Raw genomic sequence first — 9,405 nt, 5'->3', positions numbered from 1 at the left:
TCCTTAATGGTTGTCTTTTTTGAATTTCTTCTTATATATTATATTATTTCCTTTGCCTGGTTTTACACTGGTATTTTAAATTCTTTGGCTAACTCTTCAAGTTGACTTCATTTATTTTTGTACCTTTTCTTTTAAAGAAATAATGAAAATGAATGAACTATAGTTTATAAGTCTCCCTTTTTTTTTTTTTTTTTTTTTTTCCGTGTTGCTAGGTTTGCAGGATCTTAGTTCCCCGACCAGGGATTGAACCCAGGGCCACGGCAGTGAAAGTGCCAAGTCCTAACCACTGGACTATCAGGGAATTCCCTCTTTGAATATAATTTTGATTGAATTAATAAGTTTTTACATTTAGTGGGTTTTTTTGTTATTTTTTCATAGTTTTAGTTGTAGTTATTTTTAAGTATGAATTTTTCTGCTTATACAACAATAATATGTTTATGGTAGAAGAGTGGAAGAAAATCTAGAAAGGAGGAAGAAGAAAATAAATAATAATCCCACCCATCATCCACTCATTCAAATGCATATATAGTTATTTTCCTTAAATTTGGGATATTAATTACTTATAGTTTTTTTTTTTTTAATTTTATTTATTTATTTATTTATTTTTTTTTTTGGCTGTGTTGGGTCTTCGTTTCTGTGCGAGGGCTTTCTCTAGTTGCAGCAAGTGGGGGCCACTCTTCATCGCGGTGCGCGGGCCTCTCACTGTCGTGGCCTCTCTTGTTGCGGAGCACAGGCTCCAGATGCGCAGGCTCAGTAGTTGTGGCTCACGGGCTCAGTAGTTGTGGCTCACGGGCTCAGTTGCTCCGCGGCATGTGGGATCTTCCCAGACCAGGGCTCGAACCCGTGTCTCCTGCATTGGCAGGCAGATTCTCAACCACTGCGCCACCAGGGAAGCCCCTACTTATAGTTTTATAACCTGAATTTTTCTGTATTTGGCTTAATAATTTTTAGACATTATAACTAATTTTTTCATGAGAAAATACATTTTTTGTGTGTGGTAGAAGTACAAAGGACATGAAAGGACATGAATGTAAATGCCCTTCTTCCTGATTCCCAGTGTTCTCCACTTGCCCCAGCTAAAGACAATCACTGTACCAGTTTGCTGTGTTTCTTTGCAGAGATATTCTATTGCAAAAACTAACATGTTGTTTTCTCTTCTTTATGGTCAGAATATCTGTTGCTTCTTATGTCACTTGTGGTAATAATTGTGAGCCATTGTTTTTCATGATCTAATTCAGTTACTTTTGAAGTTAGTAGAGATTCTTCCTAGATTCGGACAATGGGCTGTTGATTCTTGTTTTTAGCATTTAGTTTCCTTTTGTATTTTCTCCATAGGTATCTTAGTGATAAATTTTGATACCCTGAAGTAAGGACTTTTATTCAAAACTTCGCTTACCAGGAGAATCATATTTTTCTCTTGTTTTCATTTGTTGGTTCCTGTTTTATTTGTTTATTTTTGGTTTGTTTGGTGCTAAATCATATTTTCTTTATTTACTTATATTTTTACTGTAAGCCACCATAAATTCTTTTTGGAAAGAGATGCACTATAAATCAACCAATACATAAATAACATTTTATTGTTGTGCTACAAAAAGATGATGACTAAGTGTCTACCACCAAGAAGTTGCAAAAGCAAGTCTTGGTATAAATGAATGCTGTATCAAGTGTTAAAAATGTATTTTTATTGACTTGGAAAGATGACATTTTTCTTAGTAAGAAAAAGAGCAGGTCACATAGTACTGTGTATACTGATATGACTTTAATTAGGAGATGTTTATATTGATCTGTATATGCCCATATCTATATATGCCTATATATTCCCCTATGTACATATGCCCAATTTATCTATACCCATATCTATATATACTTGATCTATACACGCCCACATCTATCTATGCACAGAGAGAGGTCTTGAAGGGAGTTTGCCAAAGAGCGATGATTTGTGGTGGTACCTCTTATATGGATGTTATAATCTCTCATTTGTAGTTCTATTAGCTTTTTGATTTTTCATCATGTATACAGAATTTTATCAAAAGTATTATTTTCCTAAAAGAGACCTGACAATTTTTTTCTTTAAATAACTCTTACGTCCAGAATGCCAAAGTTTAAAACTCAGGCAGCTTGTTTACATGTAAGTTGTAAAACTTCACCTAGATTTACCTTTTACTTCTAAACTAACACAGGGTGACACATCAGAGTTTTGAGTGTCATTCAGTTGGCTATAATTTCTGTTTACATACAATGCATAAAAGTTTGAAACTGATTTTTATATGTTGCATTTAACTACAAATGGGTTATTTTATCCTAATTTCTTGTCAATTGGTGTTTTAGAAGCATTTCTATACAGAAATCTTCCTAAGAAATATAGAAATAATGTTCTCCCTTTTAGTAACATCATATCTTTAAATACTAAAATCTCTACACTAAAATGATAAAGCTTTGTTATTTGTTCATAATACATATATGGTTGCTCTGCTGTGCAAAGGACAGGAAAGTCACAAAGCTTCCATGTAGAAGCTGGTTATTAAATATTCAAGCTCAGTTTATCAGGACCTTTATTATACCACCAGAAATCTTCTGTAATGAAGAGCTACTTGTAACATCAAAGCACTGGAGACATCATCTCTTCCCCCCATAGCCCATGACCTAAAAGCTTTTCTTTTTATCTTTATATGAAAGAAAAACATGCTTTTCAAAAAAGGCTCAACATTTGTGGACATTGTGTGCATCATGTAAAGTAGACTCTGGATGTAGTCTATGAGGTTTGCCTTTGCCCAAGTGTTTTGTTTTTTCAACATTGTGCTTTTTATTATTTTCTTAGAGAACCAGAAAAAGGAATTTTGTTTTAAAGTAATTTTGAGAAAGAAAATGGTTTCTAATTAGCAACACAGGGTTTTTTCCCAGAATAATCTGAAGGTCTGAAAACGTGGCACTGGTACTTGTTGGACCTTTCTTTCATATTCTTTTTTGGGTTTTCTTTTTGGTGTTTTTTTTTAACATCTTTATTGGAGTATAATTGCTTTACAATGGTGTGTTAGTTTCTGCTTTATAACAAAGTGAATCAGCTATACATATACATATATCCCCATATCTCCTCCCTCTTGTGTCTCCCTCCCACCCTCCCTATCTCACCCCTCTAGGTGGTCACAAAGCACTGAGCTGATCTCCCTGTGCTATGTGGCTGCTTCCCACTAGCTATCTATTTTACATTTGGTAGTGTATATATGTCATATTCTTTTAGAAAGTAAGGGAAGCATATTTTATCGGACTTTAGAGATAGTTTTAGGAATCCAAAATTTGAATAGTCATCTCTAAAAATGAATATTACAACCAAATTGGACACTCATAATAGAGCCAGAAGCCCCTGAAACGTGAAGAGGAATGTCAGTGTGCCTGCCTCCCTTTCATTTTCTATCAAATACAGAGTATTAGGGGCAAAACAAAGATGGGAATAATATACAACTGCAACACAGGAAAAGGGACTTTTCTAAAGAAATTACCTAAAAGTTTTCCTTTCACCTGATTTCAATTGTATCTTGCCATATAATACATATATACATTTAGAGACTGTTTAATCATGTTATTTCTATTTGCATGGAGACATACAATGGTAAGACATTTGTAAGTGCTTTTAATAGTAATTTCACATGGTTGCATGAAAAAAATGCTTGGATTTGTGTAAATACCCCTGGTTTTTTATGTGAAAAACCCAAACTCCAGTATTTATTTGGTTGATTTAGAATCATTAGAGGAAAAGAAGTTGAGGGAAGAGATATTTTTGGTAATTAGAAAAGCAGAAGTGAAACAAATCTGGTTCTTGGACTTATACTCTTTGGCTTTTTTAGTAAGATGTTGAGTTTGAGAAAATATTGCCCTAGAGTAAATTCTAATTTATGCTGAAAAATTTTAGATGCATACTATTCTGCATGAAAGTACAAACGTGAGTAAATTATGTATGGTGACTACTCGTTGCTTAAAGCCTCTTGAAAAAAGAAAAATATTTCTGTTTGCATCTCACTAATATGCCAACATTTGGTTAGTTACGTTTACTCCTGTTTACCACAGGTAAACTGCATGGGACATCAGACCGCTCATTATAGAGACAGGTGTGCTCCATTCCCAAAGTTGGATGACCAAACAAGTCATGGTGCATATTGTAATTTCAGTGCTACTGTACGTCTTCAAGCCGTCTGGGGCAAGATGCTTACTAAGCACTGCATTTTGGCTGTCAGAATGCTTCATGGATGGTAAGTAAAGGCAGTGCTATGGGTTTGCGGAGCTAAACAAATATCTGATGCATTCTAGAAATCTCTTCTAGAAAGCTTCTACTTTGAACCTTAAGTTTTGGAAGAAGTACATTTTGCATTTATTGACTAATCTTTCATTAAAAGCACACTTTCTAGGGCATTCATTGGAAACATCCACTTCTGTTTTCTTGTGATGAGTCAATGCCCATTTCACCTGGCAGAGAACTCAATTGTCAGCAGTGCTGCCCTTTGAAATGTTAGTTTTCCCTCTTTCTAGTTGTATGGTCGGTTACTATTTTTAAAACACAACAAAAACTTTGAAGAGTAAATAGAAAGACCAAAAGCAGAACTAAAAAGAAGTGTATTTGTTTAATTCTTGTCATTTTTCAGAAACCTTATCTCTGGAATTTAATGCCATAGTTTAAGATCAAATTACACAAATACCTCAGTAGGAAATGGATAATTTTTCCTTTATACTTATTTATAGATGTTGCTTTTTATAGTTATCAGCTGTGTCATTGATAAAATCATGCTATAGAACAACACCGAGGTCAACAAACTATGGTCCGAAGGCCAAAGGTCAAATCCTGCCAGCACCTGTTTTTGTAAAAAAACTTTACTGGAATTCAGGCCGTTATTTATGCATTGTCTATAGCTGCTTTCTGGCTGCTATGGTCGAGTTGAATAGTTGTTATAGAGACTATAAAGGCCCATAATGTCTAAGGTATTTACTCTCTGGTTCTTTACAGAAAAAGTTTATTGACCCCTGTTCTAGCACATGGATTTGCTAATTTGTAAGGGAATACACAAGTTTTTTGTTTGTTTGTTTTTGTAGTATGTAATAAAGGGGAAGAATAAAAATATTTATTATTTCAGACAAATTTTTTTCAGTGAAGTATACTTGCATTATTGCTTAAAAATTTTTAAAGTCTTCACAATTTCCTATAGAAGGGCATCCTGCTTGGATGCAAATTTGTGTACACTGTCAGGTGGATAGTGAATAAGTTGGTATCTCTTCAAAGAAAAAATATTTTCTGAACCATGCTGTGAGATTGGCATAGAAGGAAAACTGGAAATAGGGTTCAGGTGAGTCAGTGAAGTGGCTTCTAATCATGCAGCTATTATCTGCCTGAAAACTGCACAAACTGAGGTTAGTCTGCAGGCCCTATCAGCTTGTTCTTGGCGAGGCTCCCAAACCTCTAACTGTATCATGGCTGTGGCTTCATTCTCTATAGCAGATTATTCCCATGGCTGTCTCAAAGATAGTCTCTGGGCCAATTTTTTTTTTTTTTAATCTGTCACATTTACTTCCTAAAAAAAAGTAAAAGAAACTTGTTAAGAAATAAAAAGAGTATATGTGCTAAGTTATTTTTAAATTTTTTTGTATCTTCATTTGGTTGTTAAATAGCTGTGTACGTATGTGTGTGTGCTTGAGTATACGCATGCATGATTAACGAAAACTAGTAGAATTGTGAAATAGTGTACTGAGTTCCAAAATAGAGCTTTTCTATAAAACATCTAGCAGAAGGATAATAGATAATGATGCAATGGTTAACATTACTGTTTTCAAAAATTGAAAAGGAATCGTCACTTGGAGCCAGTTTGGCATTTTCCTATATGACATCCTATTTAGGGCTCTGAATCTCAGCTATGCAGTTTTGTGAATTTGGATCCAACAGAGAAGATGTAGCTTTCACACAATTTTCTTCAGTTATAAGAAATATAATCATTGCAATGGGATGCCTCAAACCTGGGTCACTTAAATCATTTTTGAAGACAGCAGGTGCTCTTCAGGGACATTCAAGATGGGCAAGGTACCTGTTGTTCATTGCATCTCACTGTCACCCACACAGACTCAGTGCAGGCCAGTGTGTTCAGGAGTCAGTCAGGAAGAGGGATATGAAAATGTTGCAATTTAACAAATGTGCTAAAATATAAGTATAGAGAAAAATATTTTGCAAGGCTAAGCTGTTTAGATTCCAAATATTTAGATTTTCTCTCAGTGTTAATCCTGAGAAAGTAATTGAATGGGATATGAAGATATAAGTATATACATTAAAATATAATTTTCTGAAAAAAACACCCACTTTATTTTGAGCTAAACAAAACAAGGGTAGTTTCAGATTCAATGCATTATAATGTTAATTTATATCAGATCTTGGGAGGAAGTAACCTATTTTATTCTTATTATTTGTTGTCTCAAGATATAGGATTCCTACACTTCTGAATTCCAATTATATGCAGTAGAATTTTGAAGATATAGAGCAGAGGTCAAAATTTTGGACATTGTGATACATATAGCCCACTGACTTTCTATTGGATATAAATAGCTTTTAAAAAACTAGAAATTTTATTAAAATATAGATTCTAAAATTCCATTGAAAATCTAGGAGATTTTGATGTTTGTTTTGTCTTAAAATTTTTGTTAATGTAAAGGTTGTACATGCACTTGGTATAAAATAAATTCAAATGGTACAGAGGGTCATAAAGAGATTTTCTTGATCCCTGTCCCAGTTTTACATTTTCTTAAGTGTTCGTCCATGAATGCTTATGCTTATATGAACATACAGGTGAAAGAGAAAATGAAATTATGATAAACATATTTTTCTATGCTAAGTACTTTTAATTAATTTTAGTGATTAACTTCCATTTATTAACTTTTATTACTTTACTGCTTTATGCTTTCTTTTATTCCAGTTTTATTGTCATTGCTTTAGTATTTTTAAGTTCTTACCTTTGATAAAACTTCCTTTTCTCTTCTCCTACTTAAATTTGTTATTACATAAGTTTCAAATGCCGTCGCTTTGATGCTTGACAGGCCTTGTGGTCATCACAATGACATAGGGAGGAGGGCTTCACAGTGCAAGCAGCAGGGCAGGCTGAGAGGATGCCGTGCGGCCCTGTGAACACCATGCTCCATGCTACAATCTTTCAGTCCCTTAAATAGCCATCCAAAAAGTTTCTAAAAACTCACAGCTAAAAACTATTCCTGGAGAAATAATGATCCTCTTCTTATCAAAGACTGGACATGTTTAGCTACATTAATGTTATTTGAACCCTTCTAACTACTGAAAGGGTCAAGGTGGAGAATAGAATCTAGAATTATTCTGATATATTTTCCAGTTCTTTTCCCTGGTGTATTGAGTTCGAGGGATCTGGGGGCTGATCAAAGAAACAGATATGACCATGGGGTGGCAGTAGCACACAGTGAGTTTTATTTGGGCAGTGCTTTGACAGGCTTGCACTTCGGGAAATGTCCCTCACAGCAGGAGACCTTCCAGAGGCAATGGCTGGGGGACTATACCTAAAAGAGGAGGAGGGCAAGGGGAATCAGAGAAGGATCAGAAAGGGGATTACCTGTCTAGATGATGTTGCTGAGCAGCATGATTGAGAGTCTCTGGGTCAGAGAGCTCTGAAGGGTAGCAGCAGTTTGGGGTCTTTCTTTTATAGCCACAGAATTTATCTGATCTATGATTAACAGATCTTGGGTGCAGTTTTGTGTGGTATGCAAAGCAGGAAGGCTCTAAAAAGCTAAAACCTGCTTATTTGGGCTACATTTAAAGCAACTGGATGTGTAAAAATTTGGGATTTTTTGGTGGGCTTTGGAGCTACAGTCCCGAGCTGCTGTGAAGAAATAGACAACATAGGGCCAATGTACAGAAGCCATTTTTTGGCTCATTAATATAACAGCTAGGTCTCACTAATTTTGTTTGTGTATGTGTGTTTTGTTTCATTATAACATATTCCAAATACACATAAAATATGCACACCAATATAATGTATAACAGATACACACCATCTATATTTGTTAAACTCATAATTTTGTCATAATTGCTTCAGGTTTTTTAAAGAAGTAAATCACTAAAGTTTAATTCCTCCTGTGCCACTCCCTTAAAACTAGTCCCCTCCTTGCCCTCTTCAGAGGAGTCTCCTAAGTATGTTTAGATTCAAATACTATATATATGTGTGTGTGTGTATTTTATATATATATATATATGTAATTTAAAATGATTTAAAAACTTGTTTTGGGATGATTTAAAACTTTATATAAATAGCATAGCATACATATTCTTCTGTCCTCTCCTTACAATTCTTGAAATTTATCCAAATGGATCCAGTTGATATCTATAGATCAAGTTTGTTTTCACTGCTAAATAGTATTTCATTATGTGAATATACATGATTTTTGAACAATTTCATATTGATGGACATTTGTTTCCAGCTTATTATTTTTGCAAATGATGTTGTAGAGAGCATTCCTAGACATATCTTCTTATGTAAATGCTGCTATTTGGCTATTCCATTTCAATACTCTGGAAATAAATTGGCAAATAATTCCCAAACACCCCATGTGCACAGTGTTGGGACGATAATGAAATTAGATATACTTTCTATTTTTAATAAATTTATAATCTTGGTTTAATCTTGTATATATTCCTAAATAAGAATGACTCTAGTATTTGATAGTTTAATTTTACCTTTAATTTTACTAAATGTAAATTTATTTCTAAGACAGCAGTATTGTCAATGTCATTGCTTGATTATTTCCCCCAATATTTGGTTTTGGTAGTCTTCCAAATTGCACAGGCAAATGTGAATGACTGAGTTATAGTTTTGTCTTAGGGAGAACGTTGTGTTAAAGAGCCTTTCTGAATTCCTAATACTGTCACTTGCTCGGTTAATGATTTATTAAATACTTCACAGCAATTAGATAAATGAGGTTTTAAAAAAATGTTTTCCACTACAGCTCAAGTAATTGAAATCACTCCCTTCAGAGCTGTATTTTGGGAAAAGTCATAGTGGCAGGCACATGACGTAGTAAGGATAATGATCAGTGTAAGCTGATAACTTATAATGGGAAATACATACAGTGTTTGAACTGCATTCTAAATCACTTGTTTTTCCAGCATTTATTATATGCAACAAACACGTAGCAAGTGGTTAGCTAAAACAGGTAGTTTGAAAATATTTTAGCATTTTTATCCAAACAAATGTTAGAATTTTTTTTGAAATGAAAAATGCTAAGTATAATAAAAGTATATATTTATGCTCTTGGCAGCCAAATGTGCTTTTTAATGGAATTTAAATAAATGGAATTTTTATGACAAAAAAAGCAACAGTAAAAGCAGTGATTATGTTTTTCATAGTTCATTTGCCT

General features: G+C 34.0%; 1 non-coding gene across 1 annotated transcript; it reads right to left on the bottom strand.

The window, feature by feature from the left end:
* Positions 1–228: 228 nt before the first annotated feature.
* On the bottom strand, positions 229–301 carry TRNAE-UUC (transfer RNA glutamic acid (anticodon UUC)). Its single transcript has one exon. It is a non-coding gene; the product is annotated as a tRNA-Glu (tRNA).
* Positions 302–9,405: the final 9,104 nt, after the last annotated feature.

The sequence above is a fragment of the Balaenoptera acutorostrata genome, chromosome 14, assembly GCF_949987535.1.
Source record: "Balaenoptera acutorostrata chromosome 14, mBalAcu1.1, whole genome shotgun sequence".
NCBI lineage: Eukaryota > Metazoa > Chordata > Mammalia > Artiodactyla > Balaenopteridae > Balaenoptera > Balaenoptera acutorostrata.
The sequence above is the reverse complement of the archived record's forward strand: the minus strand, read 5'-3'. Positions and strand labels throughout refer to the sequence as shown.